The 26,015-nt window shown below is 38.8% G+C and overlaps 1 long non-coding RNA gene across 1 annotated transcript in view; it reads right to left on the reverse strand.

Annotated features, from left to right (window-relative positions):
• Positions 1–3,830: 3,830 nt before the first annotated feature.
• LOC145990113 (uncharacterized) overlaps positions 3,831–26,015 on the reverse strand; it is a 529,338-nt gene continuing 507,153 nt past the window's right edge. The window contains exon 4 of the long non-coding RNA XR_014441931.1: positions 3,831–4,015. This is a non-coding gene — a long non-coding RNA (uncharacterized LOC145990113). The remainder of the gene's footprint in view (positions 4,016–26,015) is intronic.

Here is a 26,015-nt window from a genome sequence, read left to right on the forward strand (position 1 = left end):
ATAATTTTGAGATGTTGTATACTTGAAGTTTGATTATTATCGCACCTCTGTAGAAAAAATCAAATGCATATTTTTACTAGATACTTCAAAAATTACCATTTTAGGGAAACGTGCAAACTTGAAATCCATAATTACAAATTCAATGAAATTGCAAAAAAAACTGTTGATATAACGCATTTGATCAAATTCCAGAAGTTTGGCGTATGTACCTCAAATATGGTTCCAGATATTCATTATTCTTTCTCACTCCTAATATGGTAAACGGGTGCATGACGTATACCCGGGTGCGGCCAATCTCAGACTATGAGGGTACCAGGCGACTTCCACAGCGTTGCCGCTTCGCTGCGAGAATCGAACAAGTGCGTTCCGTCTAGCCGATCCAAAGTATTGTCGCAGCATAAAATAATGAATGAAATATTTCTCATATTGCAAATGGAGTACTGCTGTACTGCAGGTTTCATTTGGGGGGGGATTTCCTCTAGCTGTTAACTTCATATGAACGTAGTCTCCTTAGATACCCATTTGAGGTACATAGCGGTTCGGATCGCACTTTAAACTGTAAGTCCAGTCCCGATTAGCCTACCTATTCATAACGTAAACTTAGAGAAAGAGAAAACAACTCCACTCAGCTTTATATGAACGTCATTTTCCCAGCATTATTTTATGTCGCACATTTAAACAGATATATTGAGTGCAACGATGTTCGATGAGAGATCCAGTCTTCTCTGTATACAATAATAACGCACCTGCTGTGTACAGCGATTTCATAAGCAATAGCAACGCATAAAAATCACATTTAAAAAATTGCGCATTTAAAGCCTTCACGCCAACTAACATTTTAAAATATATTTCGAGCAAAAACGCATGTAAATTGTGTTTTTCTCGCAAAATTCACTTGAGCATTGTATCAAGTAGTGGTGGTGGTCTCAGCATTTAACGTGTTGCTATACATTTTATATTTTGGTCTCTTACACAGCTGCAACTGTTGTAATAAGCAAGGAGTTGTGGGTTTATTAAGAGAAACAGAAGGACTAAAAACATATTATATTTATTGAAAATTTATTAGAGTGAAAGGTAAATGCTGTTCATAATGGATTCTGTTGAACTAGATAATTAAAATAAAAGTCGCGTATCTTTCTTCACACCACGCCTTGCAAGAACTCGCTCAATAAAATATTGGGTCGACGTAAATTTTTGTTGTTCGCTTTTTCTTTACATATCTTTTTTCACTGTGCTGACGAAACCCCCAAACACTCTGCCGTGCACTTGACACCTTCGTTTATGTCGTGAGATTCTCCCATTCGTTTCTCCTGGTAGAAATATCTCTTGGCATTGACTATCATTTCTTTTGCACCACCATGATATTACAGTCTTGTCATTATCATGCAACGAAAGAAATCATTTCACAGAACCGCTAGCACTCAATACTGTCCGTACGAACAAACACGGGAACTTGTGAGAGACCGACTGCTTGGACAGAATGCACGTAAGAATGATTATGGCTATGTGGGTGTGATTATGGCTATGTGGAATGTAAACACAGAAGTGACGATAGAAACTTTCGGCATCTCTACAATGATTCCTTTGCGCAACACATTTGTTTCGGTTCATTTCCCGTGTCAAAGCTGCTTGGACGCGGAGTTTAAAGGGCAAGCGGAAACGTTTGGCAACATGCAACATAATAATTAATCATTAATTGTGGCTGTTCTACAGGTGATAGTACCATTATATTTGGCTGAGATATTTCCACATAACCAAGCTTCAATCGCAAAAAAAAATCATATTTTTACGACGGTTTTTCACGAAGCTACACACAATTGAATTCGACTAATGTGAAAATTACACGAAAAAACTACACTTTTACAAACATTTTTGTCTGAATAGAAAACAGAGTTAAAATCACTTTGTCTTGCTTTTGTCTAAAAGCAGACACTTGTAGCTTTCCAATGAGGTATATTTGACTTTTTCCCTCCAAAGGAGTACAGTTTTTACAACCACGCAAACCAAGAGCTCAATATTTTTGTCACGGATAGTAGATTTAAATTTTAACATAAAGGTTGATCGTAAACCATAATCTCAAGAGGAATGCGTCATACCTTTAAGTCACTGACAAAGCCGTTACGGCCGTTACAAACAGCCGTCTGCGAGACATCCAAAGCCATGTCGACTAGGGATGCCCAAACGGATCCGGATCCGAAAAATGCGGATCCGTTCGGATCCGGATCCAAAAGTTACGGATCTGGATCCGGATCCGAGAGTTTCGTATCTTAATCCCATTATAATATTACCACACCTTAAAAGGTATTATGATCTTCGATTACAAATAAATTTTTCATTAGTTAGTCCTACAAGATTTTTTTCAAGTGTTGTTCCTAAAATACTTTGCTACGCATCGGCTAACACACTCGTGCACAAAAATAATGTTACTTGTTTAACATAAAAGGTCAAAGGTGATTTTGTAAATGCCATTGACACGAATATGTATTCATTCGAATGTATTGGGAATGGAAACACACATAAATGTGAGACATTCCATTCCAGGATGAAACCTTTAACACATATAGCAAGATAGAAATGTTATACAAAAATTATACAATTGTTCTACAGTTACAGTTTTACAAATTAAAATAAAACATTATAATATATGCACTGTTAAATAATTACAAAGTGTAAGACTAACAAGGGTGGTTATCTAAGTGTCCCCCTCCGATTTCCATCAAACTTGGCAGGTGTACAGTGGGGCCCAATGGAAGAAATACGTGTTTTTTGTTTCAGCTAAAAAACGGTTTTAGGGGGCAAAACCCCCTCAAATGTTAAGATGAGGATAAATTGAAGTGGGGATCTGACCCCTGTGTCCCCCTCCGATTTCCATGAAACTTGGCAGGTGTATAGTGGGGCCCAAAGGAAGAAATACGTGTTTTTTTGTTTCACCTAAAAAACTGTTTTAGGGGGCAAAACCCCCTCAAATATCAAGAGGAGGACAAATTGAAGTGAGGATCTGACCCCTGTGTCCCCCTCCGATTTCCATGAAACTTGGCAGGCGTATAGTGGGGCTCAAAGGAAGAAATACGTGTTTTCTTTTGTTTCAGCTAAAAAACGGTTTTAGGGGCAACCCCCTCAAATGTCAATATGAGGACAAATTTAAGTGGGCATTTGACCTCTGTGCTCCCCTCCGATTTCCATGAAACTTGGCAGGTGTATAGTGGTGCCTAAAGGAAGAAATACGTGTTTTTTTTGTTTCAGCTAAAAAACTGTTTTAGGGGGCAACCTCCCTCAAATGTCAAGATGAGGACAAATTGAAGTAAGGATCTGACCCCTGTGTCTCCCCTCCGATTTCCATGAAACTTGGTAGGTGTATAGAGGGGCCCAAAGGAAGAAATACGTGTTTGTTTAAAACTGTTTTGGGGGCAAAACCCGAGTCAAATGTCAAAATGAGGACAAATTTAAGTGGGCATTTGACCCCTGTGTACCCCTCCGATTTTCATGAAATTTGGCAGGTGTATAGAGGTGGCCCTATGCCCCCTGTTTCTTCCTATGCCATATTTACGTGGTTTCGGGGTCAGATCCCCACTTCAACTTCTCCTCATCTTGACATTTGAGGGGGGACTCTATACACCTGCCGAGTTTCATGGAAATCGGAGGGGGAGATTTAGACCTCCCTTGTAAGTGTATTAATTAATTACAAATTAGCAGGTAACAATATGTTATATACGCATTCTTACTTTCCAAAGAAGCGCTCATGTGGGATAGCAAAACGTATTTTTCAGATCCGGATCCGATAAATTTTAGGATCCCCGGAACCAACCGGATCCGGATCTGGCCATCCCTAATGTCGACCAGTACGTATTTTGGACCTTGTAGTAGATGAAAACTGAATCTTCATAAAACCAAACGTCGATGAATCTGATCGGCTTCTTGCTTCCTGGGAGTACAAGAAACTGATTGAAGAGTTTGAAGGACAGTTGGTATCTTGACTTCATACATTCTGGTGGGACCTTGCGCATCAGAAGCTTGCCTGAAAAGAGAAAGCACAATAATGATCAAGCAATGTTATATTTAAATCATGAAACCTTAAATGATAGTATAATGTAATGTTTCTGTCATTGTCTTAATAGCAGTTATGTAGAGAATGAAGGGAATAACGAAGTCATTTAAAAGGAAATCATTAACAGGATTTTTGGAAATTTTGTCAACTAGAGTGGTCCCAGTTCCACTTTGAACCAATACTTTTTCCCAATACCAATGTTTGAAAACTGTAACAATTAAAAGTTACTAAAAGTTTAATTATTATTAAGTAAATATACCACTGCATTATAGGCATCGATTTACCAGAATTTTAACTTTAAGCATACAAGAATTGCACAGAAATATTAAAATCCATTTTCCCCCTCAATATTGGTACAGTTGAATATTTTGTATTTTACTTAATAATTTCCAGGAAAATTTGACTGTGAAAGTGCAGTGTGGCATTTTTAAATGCCTCGCAAGATGCACACACCTCAAAAACATATTTTCTGATGTCAACTAAGCTCTTTTATTATTATTTTTTTTGCACCAGATGGCATCAAGTTACGTTAGGTTCGTTTCTGTTGTTCCTCTTGCCCATCTGGTTAACTAAGACAATAGTTGGTGTATCAAGATTAACATTGAGCATGTAGTTGCTTCGTTCAATATTTATTTCTGCAAATGTTGTGTATATATTAGAAGGTAAATTCGCCAGAAGAACTATACCTGATGTTATTTTTAATTAGCATTATCAGGGTCGGTGTCTGCCAGTCAAAAGTGTCAACAAAAAGTCAAGAAATCAACAGGTAGGTCAAGAAAGTAAAGAAAAAGTCAAGAAATTATGTTTGTGGTCAAGAATGTTTAGCTATTTTTTAGTCTTGTGAATTTACATTATTATATGCAAGTGGTAGACAAACTAATATGAACACCCATATTAAAAAAGATTGCAATTCATCCTTGCGGTATAACCACGCCACCTGGTATAGAAATCTGCCACCTAGTGATCATGAATCACTCAGCACAATTCGTAACGGTTGTATATGAACATTCTGCTACCAACCAAACGTCATTATGTTCGACCTCTCAAACTTTCAAAATAGCATGATCATTGGAGTGCACCTAGCTGGAGCCTCGTTAACGAAAACAGTGAACCTTGTGTGGGTTGCAAAGAGCACCGTGTGGACTGTGATGACAGTCTACAGTGAAAAAAGGCAAGGCATAATTTTCTTAACAGAACAGCGGTTGAAATTTGAAGCTCACCGACGGAGATAGGCGGGTATTGGAAGTGAATAGTGGTCAAAAGCACAAGACAACGGTGTCTCAGATAACCTTCGACATGAACACCCATCTCCAGGGCCGTGAACAGCAAAATCTATCCAACGGGAACATTCATGGCAGAGTGGCTATTCCCAAACCATTGGTGTCACCGCGTAATGCTGTTCTAGCGTCGAAAATATTACCGGGGGCACAGAGGCTGGACACAACAGCAGTGGGGACAAGTCATGTTGTCTGACGAATCTGCATTCACATTATTCTAGACCACCGGGCGTGTTTGGGTGTGTAGAACGCCTGCAGAAGTCTTTCAAGTTGACTGCCTCCTCCCTACCGTTAAGCATGGAGGAAGTTCGGTGATGGTGTGGTCTTGGACCACTTGTAGTCCTCCATTGGGAGATCACAGTAGAGGAATATCGCATCATTCTGGACGAACATCTCCATCCTATGATCCAGACCGTTTTCCCTGGCGAACAACCTGTGCTTCAAGACGACAATGCCCCTATTCACACTCCTCGGTGCACCAAAACATTGCTCCATGAGAACGACGATGAAGTGGAACATCTCATCTAGGCTCTTTAGTTGCCTGATCTCAACATAATTGAACATTTTTGAAGTATTCTAGGTTTCCACCTCCAGCCACACTTTCTGAACTAGACAGTTTTGAACGAGTTATGGATGCGTATTCTCTTCAACATGGTGCACGATCTGAATTTGTACACTCCACGTCGGATACATGCTGTAATTTTAACCAAGGGTGGGTCAACTCCATACGAATAAAGATGTGTGTACTGGATTTCATGAACTTGAGGATTGTTCACTTTGTTTCTTGTGTGTTTGAAGTTTTGTAGAAATATTAAGTAATGTAGCCATTCTCCATCCAGGATGAAGTCTGTAGCATTCAATTCTCACATGCATTAATTAAAGTCTAAATCTCTTGTTATAGTACAGCTTAATTTTTCACATTAACTGGCCTTTGGTAGGGGTTTTTCACAGAATACAAATATCTATTTCCTCTGTAACTAAGTAGGGGGCGAATAAGTAAATGTAAAGAAGAAGGAAGAAAGGTCAAGATAAGTCATGAAAAAGTTAAAAAAATGAATTCGTTATTTTGGTAGACACCCTGATCAAGTATAAATCCATAAATCATAGATATTTAAGATTTTGCTGTATATATACTTCACATAATAAATTAAGTTCTTGGTCGTATATTTAATAAATCTGAAGTTGTTAGAAAGTTATGAAAACAAGTATGAACTAATTATGAAAATTAGTAGTAAGTTCTTCAGGCGCTGAAACAAATTATTTCTAGAAACATAGGGTTTGTATGAGCTAAAACAAATATATTCTTAAAACACGGGATTTGTACGAGTTGAAGCAAATATGTTTCTACAAGCACGTGGTTCCAAGGAGTACGGGATTGTATGAGATGAAACAAATATTTTCCTAGAAACAGGAGATTTGTATGAGCTGAAACAAATGTGTTTATAGGAACACCGCACTAATGTTCTCTCATGCAAATCTTGCAGTTGATTCCCCTTGGAGCATATTTTGGTGCCGAAAGAGCAGGAAGAAACGTCAAGCCAAGTACAAGCAATCGGGCGAAATTAAATCATAACTTGAAACGTCGTTCACTTGCCACTGAACAAATGAAATAACAAGAGACCGAAAGGTTTTAAACGGAGCATGGAATGCCCATATAGTCTCGCATTGCTAGATTTACGACCGCCGTGAATACCTGGACAGGAACGACATCATTTCTTCGACGTCGTTCGTACTCTTCACGAAACTGTTTCGCCTTGTCGAATGACCCGTACGACTGGACACGAAACGGCGAGTTTCGGTAGTAAATTACTTACAATTCGCCTTGATGAAGAACTCCCTCAATAATTTTGACACGAACCTAGTAGGAAGAGAACAGGGAACAGAGAGATCGTGTTAAATATAGAATCGCGTGACACTTTTTAGGCATGACACGATACCGACATGAAGGTGGGTCTAGTCGGAGGAATATAAATATGTGGTTCAGTTCCTGAAGTGTTGCCGACCACATGCGGTTTATGCCAGGTGAGGAAAATTGTACGAGGGATGTCCGCTAAGTAAGGTCCTTTGGTGCTCGTGGTGGAGCTGTTGGGGTGCGCATGCGCGTTGGTGTTTATCGCAGCTGTCGTTTGATGTCGCTGCTGTAGCAGGTTCTGTAGCGATCTGTCCATGACATAATCTTCTTTTTCCCCTCTTTATCTCCTGTGCTCTTTTTCCTGCTTCATTCGTTCCATTTCATTTGTTTTCTCTTGTTGTCTGTTTCTCTCTTTTTTCTTTGTCCTACTCTCTTTCCATTACTTTCTCACGCTCTCTTCAACTAATTTTCATCTTGTCTCGTTCACACTGTCTTTTTCAATCACTAACTCGTTCGCTCTTGCACTAAAGATTCCTCGCATTTTCTTTCTTGTTTATCCCACTCTCTTTTCACTATCTCTTACTCACTCCACTTCACTCTTTCCACATCTATCCACTCTTTCTCTCCTCAGTGTCTTATGGACTTTCTCCTTTCCTTCATCTCTCTTCTTCTACTGTTGAGTATCTACCACATACTCTATCTTAATTTTACTCTCATAACGGCTCTTTAAATTTCAGTATTATTCGAGTTTGAAAATTTATTCCATTTGCATGTGCAGTGTGTAACACATCTCCTGCATCCATTGCATTTCTCAATTTTTGTCTGTCGTTCCCCTAACCATCTCTGAACCCCTCATTTCTCTTTCTTAATGTCCTGGTAATTTTTGGTCGACTTCTTTCCTAGTGGTATCCCGTCCAGTACTTTCTTTTATATTCTTTTATCTGATATCCTATTTACACATCTGAATCCCTTCAACTAGCTTAACTTTAACAAAACCCATTATTGAATGCAAGTGTTTATATTTCCTGTAATTGCATTATTTCTTGATTTTTCTGTCTTTAATATTCTTGTAGGATTAATTTCTCTTGAGAAAAATTTGATTTGATCTCCTTTAACAAATGCTGACTTGTTCAAAACCTATTTGGAAAAATATTTCAATTTGTTAGAAATATATTACGTCCCGACAATACACTAGTTTGATTTAAATTTGAATGATATCACCTTATTTCACCTTCGTGACCTCCGTCTTGACTTGTTACGCATATTCCTTATACTTTGTAATGATTATATCTTACCCATACTCAATGATTAAACTATTTATAATCCCAGTTTTTCAAGCTTGTTCGTAAATTTCTTGTCGTGTACTCTAGAATTTAGTATTCTATTACAACTTACATGTCATCGTTCGAGACTTCGCTAGTTAGTATTATAGTTACGTGTTATATATTTATATTTAGGCTTATGCACTACTCCGTGTATGTTAATTTTCACAAAACAATAGCATATCAAGATGTATAATATATACAGCGCCATCTCTTGAGAACTTTTCTTTGTAAAATAAGTATTTCCACGTTTCTAAGTTCAAGAGATTAAATTGTAAAGATTTGAAAACGAAAAATGTATAGGGGTTAGATTTCGGAGTTGGTTCTTACGTCATAAGAAGACAGCTCTTAAATTTTAAGTTTCTAGGTCCATAAGTTTGGGCTGTGCGTTGAAGATTCAGCGAGGACTAATTCTTTCACACATTAAGATTGAAGGGTTTGCCACAGAATAAGGCATTTCAGAGGACATGGCAATTGGAAAAGACCCAAGATATTTCATAATAGTAGATGTAAAAAATAATCATACGCATAACAAGCGAAAGAATAAATAAGGTTATATAATACATGTAAAAATTAAATGATTTTGTGGGAACGCAATATAATTTCTAAAACTAAGTCAAATATTTTCAATGCACTATTCTAGAACCAATGAAAGTATTGTTTTCTGATTACAGGATTACTCTGATGAGAAACGACTGAAAGAAGAAGGGTTCCTATGGAATGGACACCGCGGTCACCTGACCTCAACCGGATGGACTGTGCCACATGAGGAAATTTGAAAGCTTGAGTTGTATGCTGTGAACATCTTGGATCTGGATAATTTGGAGGTAAGGATAACCACTGCAACAGCTTTGTATCCTCACATTTTGAAGATAATTCAAGGGAAAATGTTGAAACATTTGAGAAAGCGTGTTGAGACTCGTTACGAAATGTCTTGCATTAAGGAACTGTGCTGCTCATCAGTTCTCACATTGGCCCAAGACTTTATGACCACCGTGTAAAGTAAAGTATTGAGCAAAAGTTCAGCATTTGTATAAGAAGAACAAATCTAAACTTTGTGTTTTTTTAATTTTTGTAATTGATTCATAATCAATTGGAAAAGTGTATAGTTGGTACCTTTGTTTAAAGCCACGAACTTTCTGTTGAATCCATTCTGCTTTCTCTCAATTCTGATGTCACAGTTAACAGGACTAACTCAGGACTACAAGAACTAAGTCAGTAAGGTTATCACCCCCCCCCAGCCCCCCTCTGGTCCACCGCAAATTCTCTACCATTACCTTCATACCAGTTCGAGAGAGGTCTTAAATATTATGAGTACTGGGTAAAGCATTGTTCACGCTCGTTGGTAACTTATTTCTGCTCCGGTTGGCAACACTGAGCTTCTCAGAATTTGTGCGTGTGAGATAACTAGCCTGTTGTTGTGCATGCAGGAGGCTATTATACATAAAAAGAGGAAAATGTTTGACGCAGTGTGAGAAGATGAAAAAAATATGACGTATATCGTGGAAACTATGCAAGTAAGAAATAGGCTAAAAACGAGTCTATGAATAATATACCCGAGAAACAACGTCAGGAAATCATCTATCATGGCATTTTTCCAGTTTTGATAAATAGCGCCACGTGGCATGAACGAACTATCACAAATTGACCAGCACGGACAATTCTGTAGACATAAACTCTTTCGGTAATGCAGTCGCCTTGTAACTAAGGGGTCACGGGTTTGATCCACTGTGGAGACTTTTAAACTCTAGGTCGAGCCCAATTCGCCTATCTTTGCAAAAAAAAATGGACTTAAAAGAAAGCTCAACATACACTCCTTTCACATCCCAACATGGTATGAAGACGTTTGAGGAGATATGGAGGTAGAGTTTCACACATTCAGAGACCCGGACATTTCTGGAGGTGATGCGATCAGCACAATGCTCCAACCTCCTATAACCCACCTCTCCCACCTCTAGACGGCCTATAGATTTGACCACCGTGGTCTCTCTCTCTCTCTCTCTCTCTCTCTCTCTCTCTCTCTCTCTCTCTCTCTCTCTCTCTCTCTCCCTTACACACAAAATAGATGGTAAGTCCAGGTGACAATGTTTGAGCGATGTCTCTACATAAAGAGGCTCTAGGTGTCACCCAGCCCCTAATTAACAGGCAGGTGCACTGCGGAAGCATAAAGGCGACCGGAGCATGATGCTGATCACTTCATTTTCGCAATCCACCTAGGTTATGACATCCCACAATATGCATTCATGTCATATCTTAAAGTTTAAAATAGTAGCATTTATAATTAAAGATATAGCATACCTCAGTGGCTGAGTGGTTAGCACAGATCGCTACAACGCTAGGGTTCTCAGGTTCGAATCCCGGCCTGGGCAGAAAATCGAAGTAAAGTAAACCAAATCAATGGGAATCAATAAAAATATATACTTGACATTAAACATGGATTAGTTTAAACAGTTCAATGTGTTAACATGATGCAAGTGCTAGTATACGTGTTACATCTTCGCGTATCCGCACTCCGAGAGCCTTGCTCAAAGCTTAATATGTAAGAATAATAATACACGTTTTTTAATAATTCGTTTTTACAGCGCCCTTCGTCGTAATTCCTTTTAAACGAAAACAGGAATGAAAACCGCTCATATGGTACAGAGGGAAAATGAACCTGTGGGAACCAACACATCCACTCCCTCTAGCGTGCAACACGAATTGTTTTCTTTTTCACCCCAAACGGGGCGAGAAAGGTGGTGTTCTCTGGAGACACATACTTGGAACACAATGGGACCTACGCCCTTTCACCTACTCACACAGGTCCTAAATGAAGACGTGAATAGGTAAAGGCAAGTGCGTATGGGAGAAAAAGGGGTTGAAGCATCCCGAAAATCAATGAACGAAAAACAGTTTAAGAAAAGAATTTGGGATCGTCGCACACAATTTTAAAGAATTATTTTATTTTTCTCTCTCTCCCTCACACACTCTCTCTCTCTCTATTTCTTCCTCTCCTTCTCTATCATTTTTCTTTCTTTCAACCTCCCCTCCTCTTTCTCTCTCTTTTTTCTCCATTTTTCTTTTCATTCTCTTTTCTCCCAATTTTTCTTTCTGTCTCTCTCCTTTTTCTTTCTCCCTTTTCTCTCTCTCCCATTTTATCTCTCTTTCTCTCTCTCTCTCTTTCTCTTTCTCTCTCTCTCTCTCATACACTCTTTCAACTTCCCTTCTTTCTTTCTCTGCCCCTTCTTTTTCTTTCTTCCTCCTTTCTCTCTCTTTTCTCTCTCCTTTTTCTTGCTTTCTCTCTCTCTCTTTCAACCGCCATCTCTCTGTGGAATAAAGAGAGGAAGAGAGAAATAGAAGGAGATAAGAAAATGAAAAAAGAGGGAGAAGGAGAAGAAAGAGGAAGAAATAGAGAGAGGGAGTGAGTGACGCTGGACTTCCAAACATACTCAAAACGTGACACTGGAAACTCTCTTGAATTTTGAGTTTTTTACTATATAAATTAGTTTTAAAGCCCACCTTATGCACAATTAAAGCTAATCGAATTTGGACCTACAGTTTAAAGTGCGATCAGAACCACTATGTGCCTCCACCGGGTATCGAACCCGGGACCCCTTGAAGACAAGGCAACGAGGTAGCCACTACGCTATCGGGGAGGCCCATACTGAAAAATATTTTATACTAATTTTAATAATTGCCCACTGAGCCTGCAGTAACGGTTTTTCGTCCATTCTACTTGTCGTATACTGTCACTGTGCAAGATGTGCCAATAGGAGATGTTATTAAATTTATCCCCCAAAAATTACATTATCTTTCCATGTCCGCTTCTTTTACATCAGTAATATTTAGATCGCAAAACTGATTTTATTACCAACAGATGGAGCTGAATTCTTAGGTAAAGATAAGTGTGCTCAGTGCTGTAAAGAAAAATCTTCGTGAACTTTAACCTCACTCAAATAATTAGAATATAACTAGTGAGATACACGACCACTCTATCAAAGAAAATTATTTTTAATTCGATTCTGCACGGCAAGTGATAGACAAAATCTTGTCACACATCTCAAATTTTTGTAAATCACTAGGGGTATGGGACAATCCGAATTTCAAAATATTGTGTGCGCTTCAATCTTTATGCAACTGAACGATTGTAGAAATTTCGAAAAGTTGGGCATAAAGAGGCCCTAAAGAACACGTGATCCTGTGTCCTGAGCCACCCAAACAGTTTTCGAAAATTCCTCTCTTTTTGAAAAACCGCCATGATATTCAAAATTCTAAAAAAATGACATCTGCTTAGAATTTCTTCTAGAGCATTCACGAGTGGTTTGCTTTGGCTATTATCTAGATAAATGCAATAGTTTAAAAGGTTTAAGGAGCAACTACGAATATCTAGACTATAGTCAAAGCAAACCACACGAAGATTCACGTGCATGCTTTAGAATGAATTGTAAGCAGATGTCATTTTTCAGATTTTCTGTCGCAATGTAATGCACCAGCGGAATCTGAGGTATCGAAAATTGATTGGAAATGTCAACGTTTATTCCAGAAATGCGAAAACAATCGCTTCAGAGAAATAGGGGTGTTGAATTAACATTTATATATGCATATGTGTATCTTAGGTTGATTTATTTGGTTCATTTTACTTCGCTTTTCTGCCAATCTTGCCTACCCCGAAGATGAAGATGAATGATGATATAGTGAAATCGATGAAGGAACTCTTAAAAAAACATGCCCAGGCCGTGATTCGAACCAGGAATCCCTGGCATCGTAGCGCGCTGTGTTACTGTGTATATTCGGGATTGTTAGTGATATAATAATCATGTACAGGGTTAAATCAACACAACCCGACAACGTAACCAAGAAAATAATTAATTAAAGCTTCTTTATTGATTAGCCACTTTTGGCTAATTTGCAAAGATGGGGATGAGTGATGATATTATGAAATTGATGAGTGGAAACTCACAAACACCCATTTTCAAGCCGGGATTCAAACCCAGGACCCCTGGTATCGTAGCTATATGTGCAAACCACTCCGCCACGGGGCCGGCTAAAGCTTCTTTATAATGAACAACTTTTCTCCTTAGAAAATATGTAGTTAAATATCCAACTATTGGACATCGTGAGCTACTGACAGACAACATTACGTCGCTTAGAGAGAAGTATTTATCTGTTCCTGCTTGTGAAATAAAAATTACATAACATTCCTCCCCAAAATGACAAGAAAAGCACACACCCTTGAAATATTTACAAATCTTTCCTACAGGCCAAAGATATATTAAGAACCAGTTCAGCTACAACCCCCAATATAATATCCAGGGCTTGAGCTCCAAATGTGTGTGTCCAGTACTACACGGCAAAATGTAAGCTGATAAAACATTCAAACCGCAATTTAGTAGGGGTGGAAGTTGCCGCTTGCATTTGCAATCAGTGTTGCAAACGTGTGCGTGGTGTAGGGTGGTACAGCAGGCAACTGGAAAGGTGAGGGAGGGGTAATGTCGAGATAAAGGATAAAAGAGAACATTAAAAGTTTACTTTGTAATCCGCAATAGACACACGAGAAACAGATTGTTGCATGATTGCATGTTTGTCTAGGGTGGTGCATGCGTTTTCCTTCAAAGTCTTCAAACATCGGATTTCAAATGCGAGGAAGTCAATTCACATTACAACCCATCTTCACCCACCCCCTTCGCTCCTAGTGAAACCACATACGCCTGTCACATGTCACGGAGCTTCCTCCGTGGTGTAGTGCTTATGTGCAGCGCTAGCTTCTTCGATTTTTCCTGGCATTATAAAAACATCTGGCAATGTAAAAACTGGATAAGGCAATAGATGCATTTTTTCGCTAGCAACCAAAAAATTATGGTATCTTTATTTCAAATAGTAAATTTTCTGAGAGCTTTTTTTCTAAGAAGGTGCATTTTGGCGTTATTTTCCACATATCCGGGTAATAACGCCACATGTGTAGGGGTAATAACGCCATACTATAAGAATGTCCTAATAAAATAGATAAATGGTAATTACTCACTTTATACACACTTGAAGCATTATTTATTCTACAACTAGTTAGAAGATGCCATAACATGCAACGTATAATATATTATATTAACATAAACATATAGTAAATGGAAATGTATATAATACACAAAAACAGATTCTATTTTCCACGTTTATTTATTTTCTACAGTACTGAAACTGTTTTTATCTCTTGAAATCTACAACTTTAAGTGAAAAAACAAAATTAAATGAAATAGAAAATTGAACGAAATGAATATCTCATATTAACAATAAACACAATAGCAAAGTTGGCGTTGTTACCCCAAATTGAAGTTGGCGGTATTACCCATAATACTCAAGTTCCTCTTTCGGAATGCATTTTGCTTCTTCCTCAAAACAAAGAGAATTAGTTAGTAGTATGTTTGGAAAACATAACGACCCACGTACAAAAGTAATACAGAGCGCGAACCTCTAACGTGAGCAAAAAACTTCTGCACACTAAGAACTTGCCTTCTCAATTTTAAATCAGCGTCTCCGAATAATCGCTTTCACCACAAACAGCTAACTCACACTGGGAAGAATGGCGCGACGTCAGAACAAAGGAATCACGTGACTTACTTGCTAGTAACGCACACACTGCATATGCCATCTATCGAATTCACTTTCAACTGTTCGAGATATAGCCACCTGGCGTAATTACCTCAATAGGCGTTATTCCCCGCAGTTACCTTATATATATTATATATAAGAATATTTAAGAAATTGATATTTAACCACGAACGATATTGTAGTTTTATTATTGTAGTAATTCTCTGCAGCTTGGCCTTGTAAGCTTGTAACAGCTCGTTGTAAGAAGTCAGAAAACTGGCAAAAATATTCAGTGTACAGAAGTATGGGATCAACTGACAAATCGAATCTGACATTTGAATTTGGTTCAGGATGCGGTTTACGTAAGAAGAATTATCGAGAATATCTTCTCGCTTCTGTAAGATGACAAACTTTCAGAATCCAGCTTCGAAAATTTCCTAATTGCAACTAATATAGAGGAACATAAGTTTGCAACAAACTTCCAGCACTAGCAGCTGCGAACAAGTGTTCCATTCAGGTCGATAATGCACCACAAATGTGCAATTAGAAAATAAAAGCAGCACGACAAAACGAACGCGATAATTAATCAAAGTTTCAGCCTTCGTGACTTCAAGAACGGAAACTGTTCGTGGTGACTTATCAACTGCAACTCCCACGTAGCTTTCTGCAATCACTCGCAGATGGCGCCATCGTCGCTGTTCTAGTATCAACTTGTCGATTTGGTGGTGTATGTAAGTCACACTCAAGTAGTTTGTCAAGAAAAAAGCATGTTTACAACAAGAAAACTCTAATATTACATTAGGTTAATGGCAGTTACTTATATGTTCTTGCGTATATGGATTGAACTCTAATGTGCAATAGAATTTTTGTATTTAATGTAAAAATTCGTACATTGCTAGATTAGTCGAGAAGATATATAGGTTGGTTACAAGAGTCATGTCCAGTGCACATAGCGAAGAATGTTGGAAATACGTGGGGTTCAATTTAAAATGCTTGATTTTGCAATTGTTAAGGCTGCGTTAGACTGCATTTTGCAGACTAACGAGGTTCTGGCGTGTAGACCCATGCCAGTATAATCTATGGGACTTTCTCTGTGTTGTCCACATGTGTTTGTGATTGTCTCCTCGCCCTCATCTTCGCGATTAGCCAAAATTGGCAGAAAACCGAAGTGAAATAAACTATATCAATCAATCAGTCAAAAAACTAACAGTATTAGTAGCCTCAATGGCAGCCGAAATTGCCATGTTTCGTTCGCAATACCGTACTATACTACTACGTAAATTAAGAATTGATGACGATGATTGCCGGTAAAGTGAAAAACGTGAACACGTAACAGTCCCCCAGGCCAATTAGAAATGTTAAACACGCACAATCGACTATCACAACGACACGCGCAAGCAACAATATACAGGGTGATTAAAAAAAGACTACAATTTTGAAAGCATATTGAAATTTATTCAGATAACTTACAGAGTCGGTTGAGGTGCCATTGCAAAGCAAAACACATCACGTTTTGACTCACGTAGTCCATTAGTACCGAACTCGCATACCAGTAGCGTTGTCAGCATTGTTTTTGAAACTGGCTACTTTTACTGGTGCGGAATTTTCTAATTCCTCAGTTCGACGAGGATGACCAAGATGGACGCCTTTACTATCAGCAAGATGATGTACCACCACACTACCACGTAGAAGTCCGAGATTTTCTTGATACCCGATTCCCAGGTTGGTGGATTGGTCGTGCAGGTTAAAATTGCATGGCCACCTCGCTCCCCAGATTTGTCCCTGCTAGATCTTTTCTTGTGGGGTTTCATTGAAGATCGGGTTTGTGTACCACCTTTACCTGCTGATCTTGCTGAGCTGAGACTTCGAATTAACGCCGCCGCTGCTGCCGCATTACAAATGGTAGTCAAATCGACCAAACATGAATATTGTATGACAAACTTGTGTTTTGCTTTGCAATGGCACCTCAACACACTCTGTAAGTTATCTGAATAAATTTATATTGTGGTTCGGTTAAGTCCCGATTATCCTTCCCGCGTATAAAGCGGACTCAAATTACACACATGCGTAAGGAGATAGACAGATCTCATCTATTTATATACAGAGGAAGGAAAGCGAACTAAACAAGGAACATTTTTGAAATCACAGTTTGCGAGAGAAGCCTTGAACGTGGAATACTTTTCAGAGTAGCCCACCGTAGCCCCACTGCTCTAATGATTGAATTGGTGTTTTAAGTTCACTTTTACACAGTAAGGCTAATCGGGACTGGGCCTACAGTTTAAAATGGGATCCGAACCACTATGTGCCTCCACCGGGCATCGAACCCGGGACCCCTTGATTACAAGGCGACGACGCTACCACTGCGACATGGGGGAGACCCCATTTATAGTGGAACGAATGTCAGTTAAATGCAGTGAATCCAGAGTGCAGTAGTTTGACGATAAACGTCGACTATACACGAAACAGAAAGTATGTTCCTGCGCAAGCAAAGCATTAATACGAGGGTCGTTCAAGGCCATCCGGGACTTCTTTTTTTTACAGGTTTAAAAACAAATCTCAGGGTGGAGGTAGTGCTTTCAGTAGGAACTGGCAACTGTGTCCTGTTACTGGCGGTGCTCATTGCACACGCCAGTCCAGAGACCAGTATTCAAGATTGCGTCAGCAGGTAAAGTGATGGCAAGTGTTTTCTGGGACGAAGATGTGATTATTCATGTGGATTTTTTACCCCGTGGTGTCACTATCCGACAGTGAATATTACTGTCGTATTCTGCATGTTATATGAATCTGAGGAAGAAACGGCCTGGTTTGATCACGAAGAGTGTTCTGTTTCAGGACAATGCAAGATCTCATACCGCTCAACGCACTATGCAAGCATTCCAGGAAATAGGCTGGGAATTATTGCCACACCACCCTTACAGTCCAGACTTAGCGCCAAGTGATTTCCATCTGTTTGGGCCCCTAAAATAATTCCTCGGAGGTCAACATTTCAGCAGTGATGACGAAGTGAAGCAGGCTGTCCTAGAATGGTTCAAACGTAATGACAAATCTTTCTATGCCGAAGCTCTCCAGGCATTAGTTAAACGATGGAATAAGTGTTTAAATGTAGGAGGGTAGTATGTCGAAAAATAAAAAAAAATAAAGGCAGTTTCAACCCCTTGAAATTTGTTCTTTTTATTTTACAAACTCAAAAGTCCCGGATTGACTTGAACCCCCCCCCTCGGAAAATATAGAATACAGTGGCGGTGATTGGGTTCCAAAACTTTGGGGGGGGCAAGGACAGTTTACTTTCTCTTGGTAGATAAGGTTTAGCGGGGCAAAAGCGCCTTCGTTAATCGCCGCCACCGATAGAATATATATTCGCACAGTGGCGTACACAGGATTTTCTTCTGGAGGGGTTGGAATTGTAAGGTGGATAGTGCATAGCTGCTTTCTTGGCTAACGGTATACACAATTAGATATTTCGTATACTAAAAACTTTCCTTTTCTCAAAAATGGCAAACGCGGGTCATTTTAAGGTATTTGCATAATACTGTTTCCCCCGAATTCTTCAGTGCTTTTACTTGAAAATGTTGATTTTCGCAAAATTTCGGAGAAGTCTGTAGCCCCTTAAGCCCCCCCCCCCTCTGCGTACGCCTCTGGTTGCTCCCGAAGTTAGGAATACTCTAAAGTTGGTCGGTTTTGCGCGGGAAGATACCGGCTAATCGAACTAATGGAAAGCACTGTTTATTCTCCAAGCTGACACCGAGATTCGAGGATGACGCGCCGCGTCATTGTGCTTACGTCATGGATATTCTCTAACAAAACTGTTTCTCTTTCCTAGTATATGACCACCCCATGTTACCCTAAGCGCACAATTTACAGTCATAAATATTCTACATGAATTGTTATGGGACAATTACTTAACAAACAGCGTAAAAGCAATGATCAATATCAAGATGTCCTCTTAAGGATATTGCATTAAGGCAAGACACGCACACACGCATGTCTAAATACATGTGAATGGACGCATCAAAACGTTATACCTAGGATTCTAGCAATAAAATACAGTTTAGTAGCCATTCATTATTATGATTTATGATTTATATGGTTACTCACGCATAGTTAGAAAGACACAAATGTGTCCAACGTTTCGTGGTCAGTTGATCCAGATAGTGTTAGTTACAGGAAAAGCCGATAGATGGCAGTCGAGAGAATATAGTTGCTCTCATCTATGGGTTGCTGAAGTTTCTCCTTTACAGATCATTTCAATCCCTTTTATTACAGAAACAATTCTTATTATTTAAATTTGTAGTCAGATGGACTACACCTGGACAACTTCCTTCAATAAGTAATAAGTAAATCTTACTTCTCTGGAGAAACTTATTAACACAGCATATGATATTTGAGAGTTCTAATTCATATACTTGAATGGGAGTAAATTGCACGGTAACGTTTGCGTAGATCGGTTTGTTCATTGAATTCTCCAGTCTAACTATTGCCTATTTTTGTGGGAGCAGGAAAAGGTTTATGATGCATTTGCCTTGACTCATCTCACCCAACAGTTAGTAGGTGCCGGTGCTTGCCCAGAGTTGATACTTTCCTGGAGATGAGGGCTTGCTCGAAAAGTTTTATTATCCATGTATCTACTTGAATGGGTGATGACTATGAGTTGTGAATCACTTTCTCTGATTGGTTGCTTATGTATTAATGTCTTAAATCAGTGCTTCTCAAACTGTGGTACGTGATCAGCTCGGAAAAGAAATGTCGAGAATACCCACACGACAACATTTTTGCTGCAGGTGTGTAGAGCAGACTTCAATGTTTCAGACTTTGTAGCTTTAATACTCAACAGCAAAATAAGGCTGATTTTGTCAATGACACACTATCTTCGTTTCATCTGTTTTGAAATAAAATACTCGTTCGAAATCCCTACTCATTTCATTCTTCAACTCAAAAACCCACAAACATTTGTGAGTGTAAAAACGTCACGAGTACGACTGGGTATATTGTTGGTGAAGTTTATAAACATCATACAATAATACAGGCAGTACCTCCTACGTATGATAATACCTATTGGCACCAAACTTGCATGTGCATTGTTAGATTGTGTTAAGTTAATGTGTACACGAGCACACAACAGTTTGAGTAAGATCTTCATTGACGAGTAGTTTTGCCAGTGACAGCTTTCAGTTAAATGTGCTGAGAGCAAAATTGAGAGTATAAGAACGTAGAGATAAAACCCCTCATATACGAAACACCTGTCGTGTCAGCCGAGGATCTCGTTGCACGCATTAATGTCGCCGCAGCGACGATAGCAGACACCGTGGGCTTGTTTGCTCGCACTAGACAATCGTTGATTCGACGTTGTCATCTCTGCGTGGAAGTTAATGGCAGACAGTTTGAACATCGTCTGTGATGTGGTTCCCTAGGCACCTCCACTCTGCACACAGTGAACATGTCGACACATATGCAACCTAGCGCAGCCACACCGCCATATTTTTTTTTCTACGGAATGGTGATGTCCACTACGGATATTCGCTTTCTTCTTAGTTGTCAGTCTCCACATATCACTTTCCGTGGATAACACATCTCTCTAAACCCTTCCCTACCCCCATGACTTCAAAGACCCATTCGCTTCCTTTTGGGAATCCCTTGTGCATCAACTTCACACATCTGCCATGTGCTTTTTTCAATAGAGCATGCCGCATTTCTTTGTGAAACGCCCTTCTCCGTGGTCATATGGTTAGCCGTTGTGCCACTATTTGCTTGTAAACATAATTTTCACAGTTTTTTCCACTTCAATAACTCCGGATGAGTGCCGTTTCCGGCATTTCGTCACATGAACTTTTGTGTTTATTTTCACTTGTAGAATCACCTCCTAAGCGTTGGAAACGAACTTTAGTAACACTCTGTATAGACCTATATATACATACATGTTTTGTATATGTCTTTGAATTACTATTTTTGTACTGTGGTTTGTCTGATGGGCATGCTGTCTGTATGGAGACCGACACTGTCGTGTAGGAAATCAATCAACCTCATCTCATGTTCTCTCTAGACAGTAACAAATCAAAATAGAGCTCTGCGTTTTGATGATAATCACAAAGCTGAATCTTGAAGCAAAAGCAAAAAAGGGGGAGAAACGACGCCAGAGGAAAATTCGAAGCCAGAAAAGTGATGATTCCGAATATTAAAGCGACTCTTTATCGCCGCCATTGCAGATCATAAATTGGGAAGCGTCGTAAGAATTGGGCCAAGATTTTTTTTACCGTTTTCTTATAAGAACTCCCTTTCTCTTTGCTCTTTTTTCATTCTTTTCCGAATGGGTTGCTCGTGCAACATACATCCTGTCCGAGGATGTTATTTATGGCAGCTGATGATTTATCTTCAACTCCTCCATCTGTTTTGTATTTCAAATCGTGAGCCTTTTCTGGACTTGTTATCGACGCCTGGCCGAGTCGTACCAGGTGTCTGGCAACCCTCCCAAACTTCAAAAGGAGTTTCAGAACACCGCCACTTCAGCCTTTATCTTCCTCTAGCAGCCTGTGTCCGGCTCGCTTGCAGATATTGCAATATGAATTCCGATCCCGTTTCTTGCATCTCCATTTCCAACCTCTTTACGTTAATCGGGACGATATAAAGGGATTAGAAGGAACTGGATACGGGAAAGACGAACAGTAGTCCACCCCAGGACAATAACCCATAGCCCACGGTGCCGAAGACACGAGTCGACCACTCCTGATCCTCGGCGACCAAAATAGGAGGCTTGCTCCATTTATTTCAAGAACTTTCAAGGACTTTTACTTACGAAACTGTCACTTATAATTATTAAATACTGTTCGCGTTTTTCACACCATACCCTACCTGACCCTAAATTTACATACAAGCCTTTTCTGTAATAAAAGTCAATGTAATGTGCAAAGGAAGAACGTTAGCTCCTAGATATGTGATAAATTTTATATAGTCTTTCGATTGCCATCTACCGGTTTTTTGTGTAACTAACTGAAAAAGTAATGTAGGTTAACCGTATTTCACCTTAATTCGAGAAAAAAAGCTTGTTTTTTAAAAAATTAAGTTTACAGTAGTATTCTATTGAATGTGTGAAATATTTTGTGAACTTTTTTTGACCTGTATTTTCGTGATATTGATTTTGTGGACTGTAATTGATGTTTTATTTACATAGTGAGTATCACTTATACATTCTGATTACTGAAACTTTTAGTATTTTCACTCCAGAGGAACCTCCTAAGTAGGCGCTAATCAAATCAGAATCGTTTTATCATAAATCAAATTACTTTACGGTTAGTAGATAATGTAGACGCAACTAGTGTGGCTTATCCAAGTCTTACAATGTTTGAAGTGAAATGAGTTCTTTCGGCGTTGCGAATCTACCTTCTTGAAAAGGATAGTGTAGACATCTGTGAGAGGTGGAAATTCTTTGCGTATTGTAGTGCGCGTGGCGGTGGTATCACGTGACTGACCGAATGCTATCCCGAAAAAAAGCTTTATCTTCAAACATGGGCGTATCCAGCACGGGGGCAAGGGGCACTTGCCACCCTATGCAAAACGAGTGGTGAAAATTTTATTTGGTTAATTTACATTGGAAAGTGAAATATATGTTATTATATTTTCAAATAATTTAAAAAAGAGCATTGCCACAATTTCCAAATATATATTGAGTGCCTTCCCTGGAAGAAAGAATTGTTTTGCCCCGCCCCCCGGAAAAAGTACGGTTATGCCCATGTCTTCAAATCTAACGCTGTGGTAGATAAACAGAGAGGGTGCAGATCATACAAGGTCATTATATTTCACATAGCAGTTTTCTAAGCCAAGCGAGAACGAACAAACGAGATTTTACTGTATAATAATTTATAATTATACTCTGGCGGTGACGGGGGCTCAGGTCCGTTAATGACCTAGAATGTAGTCCTTAAATCACGGGGATGGAATCCCTGAAAGGCACTCTCAATGGGTGCTGAGGATTACAGTAGATTGAATGGGGCCTCCCTCCTCCAGTCCTTCAGCCCCCTTTTTCTCTGCTCTGGAGACCCCTCTTGTGACGAGATTCAGTCGCTGATTGGTGGGCTGGTGAAACCACGTGATTAATGACTGGAATATGGAAGCCGACACCAGGACACGGGCTGAAAAATTAGCCTGTCTCCCCCCGTCCTTTTCTCTCCCCCACCCCCGTTCCCCCTCTCACACACGCCAAGTCTTCTGCCGCGATTCCAGGAACCCGCTGAGTAGTGTGGATTGAAAGTATCCCCGTCACGTAATTCTGGTATGGGAAAGAGACAAAGAAAAAGAGTCAGTGAGTCATCACTCGAAATCCCTCTAGAGACTGTACACAATACAGTCAACGTGTATTTGGCCTTCTTTACCTTTGTTCAGTGGCGCAATTTACAAGCGAATTGAACTGACACTTGTTTATTGCAGTGTTGTCAACTTTTATACTATGTGCATTCCAGCGTATCATCATCATACCGGGTGTTTCATAAATACTTGAGGAATTACAAATATTATTACGAAGCAATAAGGTTGTTTTTTTTAACACCTACAAATGTTCAATCTGTGCACCAGGGGGTCACGGTACGTATTGACACGATAGTCTACTTACTTCTTGCCACACTCGCATCAGCACGTGCCTGTCGATAGTGTCTATCACTGCGATGATACGTTTCCTTAGGGCTGCGATATCACGCGGCATCGGTGAGACGAATATCCTATCTTCGACGAAACCCCACAAACAGAAGTCACGCGGTGTAAGATCCGGTGATTTTCGAGACCAAAACATTGCACAAAACGCTGTGACTGATGTGGGTGATTTGAGTGTCACCTAGTGGCAGGGATATGAACTCTCAGCTTAACAAAACATACGCGCACAAACTGTTTGCGTTCCTCGATCGTTCTTCACTGGTTTCATTAAAGAAAGTTAAATAGTATACTTGCAATAAATTTTTGTAACCCCTCAATTATTTATGAAACATCTGGTATAAATATGTTTTCTAGAATGTTTAATAGAGAGAAACTGAAAAATTAAACAGAGAACAAAGAAAGACAAAGGAATAAAAAGTGGAACAAATAGAGAAAAACTCAAAGGAAGAAATAGAGAACAAAGAGAGAGACAAGGGAAGAATCAGAAACAAATAGAGAAACCCAAAGGAAAAAGGAACAAAGGGAGACAAAGGAAGAAATAGATAAACAAATAGAGAGAAGGAGAGACTGAAAGGAATAAACAGAACAAAAAGAGACATAAGAAGAAACAGAAGAACAAAGAGAGAAACCCAAAGAAATAAGAACAGAACAAAGAATAAATAGATAAACAAATGGAGATAGATAGATAGAAAAAATAGAATAAAGAGAAACAAAGGAAGAAACAGAGGGAAAAATAGGAACAAATAGAGATAAACTCAAAATTAAACCGAGAATAAATATAGACAAAGGAAGAAATAGATAAACAAATAGACAAACTGAAAAAATTAAACAGAGAACAAAGACAAAGAAAGAAATAGATAAACAAATAGAGACAGACTCAAAGGAATAAACAGAGAACAAATATGGACAAAGGAAGAAACAGAGGAACAAATAGAGAGAAACCCAAAGAAATAAGTCCAGAACAAATATAGACAAAGGAAGAAATAGATAAACATATAGACAAATTGAAAAAATTAAATAGAGAACAAAGACAAAGGAAGAAATAGATAAACAAATAGACAAACTAAAAAAATTAAACACGACAAAGACAAAGGAAGAAATAGATAAATAGAGAGACTAAAAGGAATAAACAATGAGAGACAGGGGAAGAAACTTATCGTCCTTATCGTCGGGATTAGCAACAAATGGAAGAAAAGCGACGCTAAAAAACAAATCGAACAAACTACTTTCCATCTTTTCTGTAAACTCTGACAACCATCAGAAAACTTTTGCTCACATTTAAGAAAATGAGTTTTTGTAAACATCGATGCACGAATATAGTACAGTTTATAAACGAAACGCCACATTTGTGAGTTTAAAAGCGCAAAAACCTTTCCTTGTACTCTCACGGGAATTGGAGAGAAACTGTGGGTGTCTCATCCAGTGCATGTCGAAGTCAGAGGGCAGAGTATCCGCCCCTGTGATGTAGGTGTCCCGCTCATCACCGCGATCCGGTGTGTTGCGTGACCATCAGGCGTTCATCGTCCTTGTAATGTGACTTGCCAGCGTTACTTGATACAAGTCTAGTAACTTCAGATTAAAGCCAATCCGTTTTATCTGGTTTCTTCCTTCCTCCTGATCCGTGCTTCTAAAGTATTCATTGAGAACAGCTCGCTACCTAGATGAAAGGGAGCCTATATTTTTCTCTTTCGAAATTTTTCTATTTCTGGAATGCGATGGGAAACATCACTTTTAAAATCGCATTAGAGGAACTAGTTTTCACTCAGCTAGAATTTCACGAAATTTGTTTTGTAACTAATATAAGATATGCTAAATTTGAGAAAGTTATATTTCTAGAATATAATTATAAAGTATGTGGTGACATCTCACGAACTTTTTTGGAATATCAATCCTGGTGCATTTATACATGGATATATTTGTTTAATCTATATTTTAATATGTAAAACGATTCTGTTATTTTGTGACATATTTTCTTAAGATGTAGTAACTGTTATGCATATCCCTTCATTTTGAAATTTACATTCTTAATTTGTTCAATTGTGAATCTAAGAATTCTTGTACTAAATCCCAGCTAAGGTTTTAAATTATTAACTAAAGATGTCGCAATTCTTCTTATTAATATTTGCATAATATATATATACTATTATATACTAGTATACTTTCCACTGTAATGTGTGGGAAATTAATTTAAATACATTATTTTAAGGTTAAATGTAAGTGATATTGCAAAATACATTTACTCTAATATGTAAAAGCTATTAAGGGACTTTTTGAGGCATTTATTTTAGTTTATTACTTATGTAAATATATGAAGCAAAGTTGTAGCG

The sequence above is a fragment of the Lepisma saccharinum genome, chromosome 7 (assembly GCF_977018435.1).
Source record: "Lepisma saccharinum chromosome 7, izLepSacc3.1, whole genome shotgun sequence".
Classification (NCBI taxonomy): domain Eukaryota; kingdom Metazoa; phylum Arthropoda; class Insecta; order Zygentoma; family Lepismatidae; genus Lepisma; species Lepisma saccharinum.